General features: G+C 47.4%; 1 protein-coding gene across 1 annotated transcript in view; it reads right to left on the bottom strand.

The window, feature by feature from the left end:
- Positions 1-3,691, bottom strand: part of TBC1D1 (TBC1 domain family member 1) — a 226,762-nt gene extending 223,071 nt beyond the window's left edge. The window contains exon 1 of the mRNA XM_080796164.1: positions 3,197-3,691. The gene's annotated coding sequence lies outside the window, so the exon portion shown is untranslated. The remainder of the gene's footprint in view (positions 1-3,196) is intronic.
- Between the last annotated feature and the right edge of the window lie 11,469 nt (positions 3,692-15,160).

The following is a 15,160-nucleotide window of genomic DNA, read 5'->3' as shown; positions in this document are numbered from 1 at the left end:
CATTCCATACAAGATCTTCTCTATTCTTACAACTCTGAGATTTATGTTTTATCATTCCCATTTCCGTATGGATCCCTGGGCTAGTGCTGTAGGCAGGATTTGTCCTAGGCCCAAATTTCTATTCTTTGTGATAGAAACATCTCTAGAAGGCAATAGCCCTAAAATATCTTTCTAGTGATTTAGCTGGGTGATTTTTCTATCTACATTTTGCTTGGTCTCATTAATCCAAATCTAATGTCAAAATTATACTCAGCCCGTCTGCTGAGTGGAATCATTCACTTCCCTGCAACAGACTGTGAGCCTCCAAGTTTCAATGACCAAGAAAAGATGAGGGCTGGAAAACACCACGTATGGGAACCCTCATGGCCATGAGGCTTAAGAAGCACAGCCCACGGGATGCCTGGGTGGCTCAGTGGGTTCAGCTGCCGCCTTCAGCTCAGGTCATGATCCCAGGGTCCTGGGATCGAGTCCCGCATCAGGTTCCTTGCTCAACAGGGAGCCTGCTTCTCTCACTGCCTCTGCCTGCCTCTCTACCTGCTTGGGTGTACTCTCTCTCTCTCTGGCAAATAAATAAAATCTTAAAAAAAAAAAAAAAAAAGAAGAAGAAGCACAGCCCAGCAGACAGGGAGAAGGGCAAAGAAGCTACCCTGACACCTGAGCCGACTTAGGCCATCTGGGGAACGTAAGGAGCCCAGGCTGGGGAACTTCAGAGAAATGTCATGAAGAGCAGAAAAGGGGCCTGAGGGAGTTGCCATTCTGACAAGATAAAATTAAAAGCCTTTACAAAGACACAATCCTCTCAGGCAGGCATCCCTACTCCGGATGCCATGGTGATGGGCATGCTGGGTGTCAATGGGGAACAGATATGTGCCATTCCCTCCTGCTCACCAGTGGTCTGTCCCAGAAGATCCCAGAAGATCTGGCAGACAGGAGTCGCCACCCCCACCCGGCACTGCAGAGGAGTCTATCTGATTGTGAGGCAGCCTCTCCGGTTGAGGCTGCCTGCTCCGGAAATGGAGGGTAAAGACTGTCAACAGCTGGTTAATGAGGAAGAAGAGGCAAGGTGCATTTCCCCAGAGTCACTCACTTCCTCCTCATACCCTCTGTATTTCCTACAACAATCAATGTCACATGGGGGAGAAGTCGTCCCAACACTGACAGAACAGCACCCAACCAGAAATGCTATTACAGCGAAAAGGGAAATCCTCAGACCTCTCAGTGGGAAAGACAGTGGCAGACTCAGGCAGGGAGTCCCATTTACAAAACTTAAATTTGACATTAATAATTTATAAGTAAACCCATGAATTTCCCCCCTATTTTGCTGGTTTGCACATGGCTGGATAAATCAACATAAAGACATTTATTTTCAGGGTGCCTGGGTGGCTCAGTGAGTTAAAGCCTCTGCCTTCGGCTCAGGTCACGATCCCAGAGTCCTGGGATCGAGCCCCACATGGGGCTCTCTGCTCAGCGGGGAGCCTGCTTCCTCCTCTCTCTCTGCCTGCCTCTCTGCCTACTTGTGATCTCTGTCTGTCAAATAAATAAATAAAATCTTTAAAAAAAAAAAGACATTTATTTTCATTTTCACCTGATCATTTTATTCACTGCTTTGAACCACACTTAGTCCCTTCTGCATCTCCTTGAACTCAGCTAATAGTCTCGGGATATTCCTCCTGTGTTCACTCCAGAAAGTATCCCCTAAACATTTCACATGGCACCCTGCAATTCACAGCTGAGTCCATGGTCCAATAACTCATATTATGTCAAGTGTTACTTACAGACAAATCTAAGGAGAAAGCCCTTTTTCATGGTCTGATTTCCCTATAACTTGGCGGAAAAAAAAGAAACAGGGAAATTCAAGACCATGATAAGCATTCTTTTTCAAACAGTTCTAAAACACCTGTTTACAAAAGCAGTCAATCCTTTTTTATACAGATTTTTTTCATGCAATGTTCTTATTCCTATAGACAGTCTTCAGGATTCTCGGGAAGGAGAGGATCCCGAGGAACACCGTCTCCCCTGGCAGGAGAAGGCACCTCAACTCTAGTTGCTTCAGAGATCCCTAACCCAAGACAGTCCTAGAACATGAAGTGTTCAGAAACACAGGAGAGTCATTTAGCAAGGTGGATCCCCAGCCTCTTGCAACAACTCCTCATTCAGTCTTTTTCCCCAACCCCTCCCACACAGAGCAGGCTCCCAACACACCCCAAAACCCAGAGGTGGCCGTGCTCCAACTCTTATCAATGCCATCAAATCGAAGCAGAGAATGAATTTCTGCTTTCAAAAAGAAGGGGTTTCGATCAAGGCCTCTGTAGTTCTGCTTAAGTACAGTGTGAGAAGTTTCGAAGTTTGGACGTGTAGAGATAACTGCTGAATTTCTTGGGTGTGACCCATTTAAACCAGGTCATTTAAAAATGCTCTTTCAAAGTCTGATTATATTAGCAACTGAAATCATCCAATCACCTAGAAGGAAGAATGAGAGATCTATACCGATCCCTTAATGTAAGGCCCTCTGGAAATTAAACTGTTTGGTGGGAGGAACAATCATCACTTTCAATTTCTTTTCCTTTTTAAGCAACTTTCAGAGAATAATCTATTTTAAATAAAATAACAGGTAAAGCCACTTCTAAGTGGATTTTAAGGAAAACAGTCTCTTAAAAACAACAACAGTGTGTGGCGAAGTTTGAGGGGTCTCATAACTACAGAAGGATCAGGAAGCTGCTAGAAACAAGCAGGGTTTCAAAATGACGAGTACAGGATGTGCCCATAGAAAGAAATGTGCGTACTGGTGAAGCTGCCAAAGTTACTACTGCAAAGTACCGTGAACTTTTAAAGGATGGCAAGGGGTCACTCTGACCTCCCTCCCCCCATTCCGGTCGCCCTACAAACACAACAGCCCCCAGAGATATTTGGCGGGAGAGGGTAGATGCCCAGCGAGCAGGAGTGAGGGGGGCTGGAGGAAGGTGCCCGTCGAAGGTCCTGCGCGATCACGAACTCGAAGGTTTCACTTTCGTTCAAGTAGGGGGGCAACGAGGTGGCAATGAACCCCACCCACCCACCCCGGAAGCCCCCGGCGCGGCGAGCACAGGAACGCCCTGGGGCTGCCGGATTCCAGCTTCGCGGGCCCGGGAACGCACGGGCGTGCTCGGTGCCGGGAGGGGGGCGGCCGGGAGGCGCGGAAGCCCCAGAGAGCACCTACCTGCACCGCTGCTCGCTCAGAGCCCAGGGCCCGGCCGGGGCGCGCAGGTGCTCGGGGGCGGCGTGGGGCCGGCCTGGGCGGGCGGGGCGCCCATCGTGCCGGGCTGGCTGCGCTCTTCCGCGGCGGGGGGCCGGGAGGGATCCCCTCCGCTGGGCTCCCGCCTCTTCTTCACCCGGCTGAGGACACGGCGGGTCCCGCGGCCGCGGCAGCAACAGGCACGGCGGCGCGGGGGCTGCTGCGGCGGCGGCGGCGGAGGTGTCTGCGCGCGGCTCGCGTTTCCTCCTCCCCGGCTGGGCGAGCGCGGGGGAGGCGAGGGGAGGGCAGAAGCCGGGATCTCCCAACTCGGTCCCCAGGGACCTAAGAGGGGGACGCGGTGCTCCTTCCCTCCCCACTGCGCCTTGTGACTCTGCCCGAGCGGCACGGCCGGGACAGGCGAGTCACACGCGGGTAACAGCTGCTGCAGTGCGGGTCCGCCGCGGCCTCCCTCCTCTCCCCGCCTCTCCCCTGCGGGACGGCCCATCTTCAGCGCGCGGGGCTGGGCGGTGGGGGGAGGGGGAGTCCGGGCGACGCCCCAGCCAGCCCCGGCGCAGGGTCCTGGCTCGCCGTCCGCCTGCGCTGCGAGGACACGGGGCCCCGCGTGTGATGAAGGCCCTCGCGGCGGGATGTGCGGTCGCACGCCGTGTCCTCGGCAGCCTATTTATAGCAGGTGGCGCTGCCCGCCGCTCTCGTCCCGCCGCGCTCTCAGCAGGTGGCACTGCCCGCCCGCTCTTCGCTCCCCCGCGGTAGTGTCACCTCCCCGGCACCCTCGCTTTCACCTCGCGGAACGGACGGAGTGAGAACCGCACGGAACGCGGGAAGGCGACCTCGCCACCTGGCCGTCGCCCGCACCGCCCCTTCGTCCCGTCTCAGGGTTGGACACAATGGCAAGGAGGGAACTGAGGCAGGGCCATTCTCTGGGGACGCCGGCAGGCGAGGCAGGACAATCAGGGGCTCAAACAGCGAAGGCTGAAGGGTCGCCCCCCCTCCCCGAAACGCCAGTCAGCCCCTTTTCTGAACCGCGCGGGTGACGCAGCCACTCGACCCGGGTCCTCTTCCCTCCCGCGGGTCCAGCGCGCGCGCACACACACTCACACTCACACGCACACACGGCGCACACGCTCCCCTCGCCTCACCTCTCCTCCCTTCGCGGCGCCTACCCTAGAGTGGGGTTCGGGGAAGTTCCTGGCGGCCGCGGGGTGTGAGGAGAGACCCGGGAGACGGAAGCCGGCGGCGAGAGCGGGCTCCCAGGCGGAGGGGATGGCCGGGCGCGGGAAACCCCCCGGGCCGCCGCACTGCTGCCCAGCAGGTAAACTGGGGCAGGTTCAATCCTGGGGGACAGAGGCGCGAGGGGGATCTGAGGCAAGTAGGGGACGGAGCACCAACTCCGGAGACGAGTGAGCAGGGAAGGAAGAGCAGGAAGGAGAAAGAGCCGTGGAGGAGCCCGGTGGCCTCTTGCAGGAATTTTATTTTATTTTATTTTATTTTTTTTCTCGTTGGAGCTGGAAGCTGACTTGAGGGAAGTGGCTGAGACTTTGGGCAGCAGAGTTGGACTTAAACCCAGATCCCAACTCCACCACCGGGTGCTTTAGGCAAGCTGCCGGACCTCTATTCTCGTCCTTCTCCAGTAGACCTACCCTATGGGATTCCTTGATCCCATTCCTCTGGACGCTCCCACCCATGGAGGGTATATTTCAGTGGGACACAAAAGTTTCATCCACAGCTTGATTTTAAAACCCTCATAAAAAGTGGTAGCTCTTGTGGGCGCCTTCCTGGGGGGCTCAGTTGGTTAAGCGTCTGTCTGCCTCTTGCTCAGGTCATGATCCTGGGGCTCCCTGCTCAGCCAGGAGTCTGCCTCTCTCTCTCCCTCTGCCCCTCACCCTGTTCATGCACTTTCTCACAAATAAATAAATACAATTTTTAAAAAAAGTGATAGCTGTTATTCCGAGAGGGGCCAGCCTATTTGGGGAACTGTGGTAGGTACTTGACATAGGTTGTCTCTAATCCTGACAAAAATTCTGCTGTACAGAGATGATTAAATCCTCCTTGACTAATGAGGAAAATAAGAGGTTATTTTCCTCTTTATTTTCCTCACAACAGCAAGTTGGTGCTGGGACCCCCAAAAAACCAAAGCTACTAGTAACACATTTTCTCTCCTGCCAATGTGTACCCCTCTTGTAGCACTCAGCTCATTCTGTTATCACATAGTTATTTGTGTACTTGACCTTGAATTTTTTTCAAGAGAACTGAAGAACATATGCAGACATAAATACTCTAGTGGTTGGAACATTTATTGGATCATGGAAATTGTTCTTCATTAGGTTAAAAGACCAGGTAAAGCGTTTAATCCATCTTGTTGTCTCTTGGATCACACCATGATTATTTCACATCTTTATCTCCAATTCCCCCATACAGTTCTCATTCCTTCTCTGCAGCAGCCCTCTGAACATAGCTACCTCCAGAGAGCGAGGATGTCGAGACAGACACACCGTCATCCATTTCACTGACACCCCCAAACTGCCTTCCACATGTATCCTGCCAGATGATGGTTGAAACTGTGACCTAACAACGTAACAACCCTGCCAGCCAGCCACTGCCCCTGGGAGGTGGGGTCAGGCCAAGGCTGGGCACTGCATACGGAACATCCCTGCTCAAACCCCCTCCCACCTGCCACTCCACTCCCTTTTCTCTCTCTCGCTAATCCCCTTCACCCCAACTCCATCCATACCCCCCAGTATCAGAGTACAGGAAAGCTTAGTACCGGTAGGCCGTTAGGTGCTCATCAGGTCACCAACGTAGAAAGTGAAAGGGGTGAGGAGCAAAGGTAGGCCGAGACCCGGAGTCTCTCATATTATAGTGGTGTGGAGGGGGGAAACTTCCTTCTCCCCACGCCCTTGCTAAAATCTAGCAAGTTGCAGCTCAGAGTTATAACCTAGTGGGAAATGACTGGACCGTTTGCCCTGACCCCACCCTGGGTTAGAGAAGGGCCATGGCCTGGTGAGAAGCAGTGATTTCTGCATCACTTTTCCAATTTCCAGGGTGAGTTGGTGCCCTTGGAATGATAATAAGGGATTTTATAATACTCTTAGCTTCCTGGATACAGAACTTCTTTATGAGATGTGAGAAAGATTTTCAAACCTTTTTGTCATAAAGCATTGTCTCAGAGAGTAGGGGATAGGCTGCCATCAATCTCTTTTGCACTCATGTCCAGCACAAAGGGAAGAAATAGTTGAGAGGGTTTTGGAACCGATGGTGATACCTGGGCTAGCAGCTTGAAGACTGGCAAACTGGGAGAGGACATCCATGTTGTTGTCCCAGTGTAGAATAGACAGGTAAGAGCTAGCCGCCCAGCTAGTATCTGCCAAGTACCACTGTTCTCGGAGGAAAGTATCTCCTTGCCCTTACTGTACAAGGATATCATTGTGCCTGGGGCGGCGGGGCGGGGGGGGGGAGTGGACTACAGAGCCTTGGTGATGGCTACAGAGAGCTCCCTGGCTGCCCAGGAAGGTATTCTGTCCATAGTTCTTTAAGTCACCAATAACAAAACTGAGTAGGGAGTGGGGCTAAGCCCTGCCGTCACCCTGCTTCAGACCCTTGATTCTCTTGACTGGTGTGACCCAGGCGCGTAGAGCCCTTCCCCACATGGGGGATTTACTGACCTTTTGGCTCGGTGAGTGAAAACTCCCAACAGCTGCCACCACCTCCTTGTGTGGACAACTTCTGCACCCCAGCTCTTCCTGAAATCCTGCCATGAATCATTCTTTTGGGGGCTTCCTTTATAGGTTTTTTTCCCCTAATTTAGTCCTTTGCAGCATATTTAATTGTTCATTGTCAATGGTCAGGAACATTAATATTGACTTTAAGATGGCCATGGAACTCTAGCAAATTGTGAGCCATTGATGCCATTAAATCAACTGGGAAGCCCAGGGACTGAAAGAAAAAATAGAGGTCACTTTACTTTTTAAAAGGCTAAGGGAGGGGCGGCGCCTGGGTGGCTCTGTGGGTTAAAACCTCTGCCTTCAGCTCAGGTCATGATCTCAGGGTCCTGGGATGGAGCTCCACATCAGGCTCTCTGCTCAGCAGGGAGCCTGCTTCTCCCCCTCTCCCTGCCTGCCTCTCTGCCGACTTGTGATCTCTGCCTGTCAAATAAATAAATAAAATCTTAAAAAAAAAAAAAAGGCTAAGGGAACCATATATAAATCTAGAATGAAAAGTCCTTGGTTAATGTAGAAAAGCGACCTTTATTATTAAATCTATCAGGTGTTTAAATGTTCATAGTCATTTGGAACCCAAACGCATTGCTACGGTAAGTTGTCACCTAATTTCTAAATATACATAATAAGGTAAGCGTTCTTGACTAGTGGGCCTATTTCCAAAATTGGCATCAATAAAGGCAAGAAATTAAGATTACACAGGAGAGAACCCTAGGACAGTAAGGTGGTTCACTGGGGATGCTTGCTCCCACGATTGGGGGTGGCTTTCTGGAGCCCGAGGTGGAGAAGGTTCCTGAGGCAAGCCCGAGCTCAGTGGGAGAGTGAGCGAGGTGGGGAACCAGCATGGGAAGCATGGAAAAAGGCAGCATCGCAGAAGCAGGAGCAACGCTGGGTAATTCCCCAATCCTGCCAACCGGAGGCATAACTAAGAACAGCACATTAAGTTATCAGCTTTAGGGAATATTCCTCATGGGGCACCTGGATGGCTCAGGTGGTTAAGCGTGGACTCTTGGTTTTGCCTGAGGTCCTGATCTCAGTTCCTGAGATTGAGCCCCACATCAGGCTCCACATCAGTGGGGAGTCTGCTTGGGGCTCTCTCTCTCCCTCTCTCCTGGCCCTGCGCCCTGTGTACTCAAGTGCACTCTCTCTCTCAGTAAGTGAATAAAGTGAATAAATCTTAAAAAAAAAAAATCCTTGTTGACAAGGAAATGGATTGAAGTCAAATGAGAGAATACATTATATGGTTTAGCCTACAATACAAGAGCCTTGCAATAAAAGGCACAAGAATGATAAAACATACTACAGTAAACAATAAAATAAAATGAACAGATAACCAATGTGGATCTTGGAATTTCAGCAGTTTAAATAAACAAAAATTGTACTGCATGGAAGATTCATGCTTACCATGGAAGAGACAACATAAATCTCTGTGCAGTGAGAAGAAGTGAACTTACAGAGCGAACGAGAGGGCTTCTGTCAAGTCTCTAATTGCCTTTTATGGACAAAGCATGTAAAACTCTGGGCACTGGTTCCATTTCCCTTTTCAGCTTCTTCTCCTGTTTGTTAAATCATTGCTCTCTCTACACTAGCAAGGGTTCCACGCAGCCCTCTGACAGTATCCAGCCTTTACTTGGGGCTCCCACTGGCCACATGAGCTGGTTTTGTGGGTTTGGACGCCAAGCACCAAGCTACGCAAGTGTTCTATAGCATGTCACCTTTTTTTTTTTTTTTAAGATTTTATTTATTTATTTGACTGACAGATCACAAGTAGGCAGAGAGGCAGGCAGAGAGAAGGGAGGAAGCAGGAAGCAGGCTCCCTGCTGAGCCGAGAGCCCGATCCGGGGCTCGATCCCAGGACGCTGGGATCATGACCTGAGCTGAAGGCAGCGGCCTTAACCCACTGAGCCACCCAGGCGCCCCAGCACATCACCTTTTGTTATGGCATCTGAATTTGTCTAGAGTCAGTGGGAATTTCTCTGCATAAATTGTAAGAGTCCTGGATCTCGGGGATTTTACCCAGACCTGAATGGGCAGAATGACCAAACCTCCAACACTGCAAGATTCCCACGTCATTTAATCCCAAAGGCTGTTACAACTTTGCTGGTGCATAAAGTGTAATCTCACATAGAAAAATGCAGTTGCCGGCTAACTGTTCTCCCTACTTTTGTTCTCACCACCCTACAGTCTATGTTTAACACAGCAGCCAAGGGAAGGTGCTGAAATATTAGTTGGGCCATATGACTACTCTACTTAGAGCCCTCCCAGGCTTCCCAGATATCCCAGAGTAAAGGTCAGTCATTGTAATGGTTTGTAAAGCCCTATGGGACCTTCCCCTTCCCCAACCCACACCACTACCTCTGCACTTCATTGTCTGCTCCCAGCCCTGGGTCACTCTGCACACACTGACCTTCCTCTTCCTCATCCCTGCCAGGCATACACTTGCCCCAGGGCCTTTGACTCTATCCTCTCTGCCAGGGGTACTCCTGCTTCAGATACCCACATTAGCCCTACTTAACTTACCTTCTTAAGTCATTGTTTAAAATATTATTTTCTCCATGAGGCCTTCTCTCTCCAAATTTTTGAAAATGGAAACCACTGCTACACCCTCCCCAACACTTGTTATCCCCTTTTCTTGATCTGTCTTTCTCCATAGCATGTATTGCTTTCTAATATGTTACTTGTACATATTTTGTTGATGTTACTTTTGTATCTTGTCATTTGTGTATCTTGTTATGTTTCCCTCTTCCACCACCAAACCCCATGAGGGCAGAGAATTTTTTCTGCTTTCCTCACTGCTGCCTGCTGTTTCTTCAGTGTATACAATAGCACGTAGGAGTCATTCAATAAATAGGGAATGAATGAATGAATGAACGAAAATAATTTACAACACATGACATATGTGAATTCGTTGATTGTCTATATAGTACTTCCCTCAGAGCAGAAACTTTTCCACGTTTCCCTCTATTTAACCCTTTGTGCTCTCATCCATTTTTCAACTGTCCTAAGAGTTCAGTCCTCCCCTCTCGGTGAGCTGAATAGTTACTACACCAACAACATAGGACCTGATTTCCAGGTATACTATAAAGGGGTTGTAAAATCATGGAACAGCTGAGAATTTGTCCACACAGGATATTTGTTTCAAGTTGGGCTAAGAAAAATACCATTTTGGAGAACTGTCCGAAAGATACACAGTCTGGTTGGCCCTCTAGATCTGGACCCCCTAAAATCAGTTACCATGTCAGGTCAACCCAAGTGAAGAGCAGTTTGCCTGGACTGTATGTATCTAAAAGAAATTCCTTTTATCGAATTGCATTTTGACATTATCCCATTTGCCCATATCATGGGAATGTATTTTATTAAGATGCCCTATTCAGTCTGAGGATGTCGTTTAATACCTAACACAATGTCCTTTTAAGGAGAAAACAATTCTTTTAGGGTTCTACAAGGAATAACTTTTCTTTGGCAACTGGATTTATCTTCCTCCTTGCACTAACTAATTGGCTCATGGGTAGGATTTAGGATCCATTGCTTGATGAGTATCGACGTCATTTTGTATATGAAGTCATTGCTTCACAGATGTCCTTTCTAAGCCTTTGCCAGTTTGTGTGTTTTCATCCATCCAGGACAAAATGTAAATAACAATGTAATGTATAATCTCACAAAACTGAATTCGACTATCTTGTACTCTGAAATCACGTTATTCCCACTTTGTAGGTATTAACAGAAGAGTCTTTCTTTTATGAAATGATGGTGAGAGTGGTGGGAGCCTTTGTTGTCTTGCTTTATTTTTGGTTGTGAATGCCTTTACCTGGCAAAAAGAATATGCTGGCACCCTTCTGTCCTTTCCTAGTGTTATGGAAAATTTTACTGGTTTAGAAAATCCGAAGTCTAAGAAACAGTGGTTTTCTCCCTTACTCCTAGCTTCATTCGGCCTCACCTGTTTTCTCTTCCTTTAGACCTATTTTCTTGTTCACTTGTTTTTAGGGTTTTTTTTGTGTGTGTGTTGTTGTTGCCTTGTATGCATTTAAGATGCCTTCAAGGGGCGCCTGGCTGGCTCAGTCAATAGAGCATGATTCTTGATCTCAGAATCATGAGTTCCAGCCCCACACTGAGTGTAGAGATTACTTAACAAATAAATAAAAATTGAAAGTGTTTTGGATGCCTGGGTGGATCAGTCGGTTAAACATCTGCCTTTGGCTCAGGTCATGATCCCGGGGTCCTAGGATTGAGTCCCTGCATTGGGCTCCGTGCTCTGTAGGGAGCCTGCTTCTTCTTCTCCCTCTGTTCCTCCTCCCCACGCTCTCTCTTACTTTCTCAAATAAATAAATAATTTTTTAAAATCCCAAGCGTTTTATAAATGTAAAAAAAAAAAAGACTCCTTCTATCATTTCTTGGCTGAGGCAGAGAGGAAGGAAGGAAGGAAGGAAGGAAGTTATACAAAGCAAAGAACAGGTCAACCTGCACCTGCTTAGCCCATCTCCAGCTCCCCGCTGCACCAAATGCTCTCATTCATCCCCACCCTGAGTATTATCTGCAAGTATACAGTGCTCTGTAATTGACATGCCTGTCTTCAAGTATACTGTGCTTTGTAATTGACATGCCTCCTCTTCTTTAATCCTCTCAGTAGCACCCAGGGGTGTTATTTTTTACCTTTTCCTCCTTGGCAGAAAATCGGGGGGGGGGAGTGGGGATTGGAATTTTAACCTAGATATTCTCCCTCCAAGCCCAATTCCTTTCTTCTATACCAGATTACCACCTTTTAAAACTGCTGTTTTTGAGGATGGTATCGTGTGAGGATTTTGTTTTTGCTTTGGTTTTTCAGGAGACATCAGGAGAGCCGGTTATTTCCTTGGCTTTCAGAATAACCTTCCTTGTTGCAAGGTGTTCTGTGGGAGGGCTGTACTTCCACGAGGCCGCTCTGACCCTTTAGTCAGAGGGAGCATCCACGGAACAGAGGCAAGGTTCCCTTGATCAGCACATATTGAAGCCATGGGCTGCAGGGTAGTCTCCTTTTGGTCCCTGTTTCTATTGCATAATAATTCACATTGGGCAACAGCACAGAGCGGGAGCTCATTTCACCATTTAGTAATTTCCTTTAACAGTAACACTGAGCTAGAGACATTCGGCACTCTTCTCATTTTCTTGTTGCTAAATATAAAACATAAGTTGAAGTTCTCCTATTATTCAAGGGAAAGGAACGTGAGTCTTTGAATTGGAAGCTTAGAGAAAAATTAAGATGAAAAGATTAAGAAAAAATTAAGATTTAAAACACCAAGCTTCTTAAACTGGCAGGTATGTGACCACAAGGGGCTTAGTAGAATCTCTTGACCGGCAGAGTTTTGTTGATCAGCAATTCTTTCTACAGACTTGAGCTACGCACAGAAGTGACGGAAAGACAGATGAGACCTTGTCCTTGTCCACAGCACTGTTCGTGCTCTTCTAATTCAGGGTCAACAAACTCAGGCCCATTTAGTAAATATTTCAGCCTTTGCAGGCCATTTGGTCTCTGTTTTGACTTTGAGTTCTGTCACTATAGTGCAGAAGTCACCATAAACAGGACATACACAAACGAATACAGCTGTGTTCTAGTGGCGATGGACGCTGAAACGTGAGTTTCACAAATTATGGCGCGTCATGAAATATTATTTTATTTTTAAGTTTTTTTCAATCACTTAAAACATAAAAACAACTTCAGCAAACTCAAAAGTTTCTGGACAGTAAAGGGAAATAGCAACAAAATGAAAAGGCGTGGGAGAAAACATTTGCAAACCACATATCCCATAAGAGTTCATAGATGCTTTTTTAATAACATGAAATAACAAGATCTGGCCATAGGTCTAGTAACAACCATAATTTGAGGTCATGATGAGTAGATATGTAGAGTGGTTTGGAACAGAGTTACTCTCTGCCAAGAATTCACCCCAACTTGTCAGAAGCACTTGCGACTTCTTTAATATCAACTCTACTGGTGGGAACAAAGGGTGATTCTTCTTGTTGGACTGTTACATTTTATTTTGTTTCTCATTATCTACAACAAATGTGTATTACTTTATAATGGGAAAAGTCTAAGGTTTATCTCTGCTCTTTAATTTGGGATATTTCTTCTGTAGGAGAGAGTCAGCCTTGTTCCTCAATATTAAATTAGAATTTGATGAAAACAGAAAGGAAGAGATGAGGAAAAGACAGACGGAAAGGGAAGGAAGGAAGGAAAGAAGGAAAAGGAAAAAAAAAAACTATTAGGTTTCCATACAATGCCAAGTTACTCAACCTTAACCAGGCCCCAGTACCTTTTGGTAATCCCTTTATTCATCTCTTATCCACTCGCCCTGCAGACTCAGGAGTGAGCCTCAACCAAGTCCGGCCAGCCCTGTCTAAGCCAGAACTGCCAGGCTGAGCCCAGCCCACACGGCCAATCCCACACACTGTGCTAATTAAACGTCTGTTGCCTTAAGTCACTCACGTGTGTGTGTGTGGGGGGGGGATTGATTCTTACACAGCAAAAGCTAATTTATACAAGTGAGTAATGTTTTCCAAATCTACGTTTCCTGGCAATTGTCCCATATTTCACAAGTTCTCCAAGATTAACACGCTGTGTGTTACACCTACAGATGTTCTCAAAACACAGAGAGGTTCTTCTGAGTGGCCAGTATTTTCTTTGTGTCTCATTACTCACCCAGGGCTTCGAAATTCTGGGCATGTTCGCAAACTCACACCTGGACTCAACCTCACCCACCAATCATCACAGCTCACGTCCTCCTGTAATTAGTGACAAGACTCCCTCCACAAATCTGTGTTAAATTCCCCTTTACTGCTCCAGAATCCCAGAAGCTCCTTGAGGTTTGAATGTTCCTTTGAAGGAAGACCCCATACCCATTGCACCGACCAGCACTGGATGGCAAGGACTTGTAGGCACATTACTTCACTGACTTCTATCTGTTCTCGGTGTCCTCACCCATAAGACAGGGATGCAAATAATAGTACTTACCTTATGATGTTGTCAATGGGTTAAGCGCATGAATAAAGGCAAAATACTTAGAACAAAATCAAAATCTAGTAAGTAGCAAAGCATGCGATGATCATTATTACTCAGGGCTACAATTTCTCTTCTTCTCCTTCATCTCTGGATCTTACCGGTCTTCTCTTCTATCTCCCTGTAGGGAGAACGGGATGTGAATCTTAGACTATTTCTTTCAGGTGAAAACTAAACAAACTCCAATCTTTTCTTGGAGTTCTTCAGGAATGCAGGGATTCTTCATGAATTTAGGGGCTGGGCTGCTTCAGAAACAGTATAGTGATCGCTGTAAAAAAAAAAAAAAAGTTTTGTTTTGTTTTTGTTTTTGTTTTTTTTGCATTATTTTCTCTTCTAAATGGCAAAGATTTTGCCAGGCAAGCTTATCCAAACACAAGAACTTTTTTTTTTTTTAAGTTAAAATTGAACAACAATGATTTAACAACTTTCAAAATTCTTTCAAGCCCTGTTTGCCCCAAATGGGATTTTGCCCGGGCCGGCAGGGTGTGTGGGAAGGGACAGTCAGGAGTGAGGCAATTCTGGCCACCTGTGGGCTGTGCAGGTGTGGAGAAGACTCACAATTGAAATGTATATGAGCTAGAGAAAGTATTTCTTAAATAAGTTTTAAAATACAGAGAGCTCCAAAGAAAGAAGAGGAAGCTTCCTAGGTGTTGAAAAACATTTCCAAGGTGAAATGGGGAGAGCAGAAAAGCAGCAGCTGGAGAAGCCATGACCTTGGCGGGGGTGGGGTGGGGAGGTGGTATGGAAGGACACAGGGCCTCAAGAGCTAGGAGTTTGAGACCTTTCTCTTTCTCTCTCTCTCTCTCTCCCTCTCTCTCTCTCTCTCTCTCTCTCACACACACACACACACACACACACACACACACACACACAGGAAATACGGCCCTGGGCTGATAGAACCCAGGGAGTTAGAACTGACTCAGTTGTTTTTGTCCCCATCCCCCCCGAAAAAAAGGTCTATTTTTTTTAAAGTTTTTATTTAAGTAATCTCTACACCCAAAGAGGAGCTCAAGTTCATGACCCTGAGATCAAGAGTCTCATGCTCTATGGACTAAGCCAGGCAGGCACCCCAAGAAAGTTCTATAGGGTTCTTTTTTCAAATTTCCTGTTCTTATTCATGGTGTCCTATCTTGTGCCTCAGTGTCCAAGAATCCTGAAAGGACTGTACTTCTGTGAAAGGGAACT

The sequence above is a fragment of the Martes martes genome, assembly GCF_963455335.1.
Source record: "Martes martes genome assembly, chromosome: 2".
NCBI lineage: Eukaryota > Metazoa > Chordata > Mammalia > Carnivora > Mustelidae > Martes > Martes martes.
This window is presented reverse-complemented; position numbering and strand designations above follow the sequence as displayed.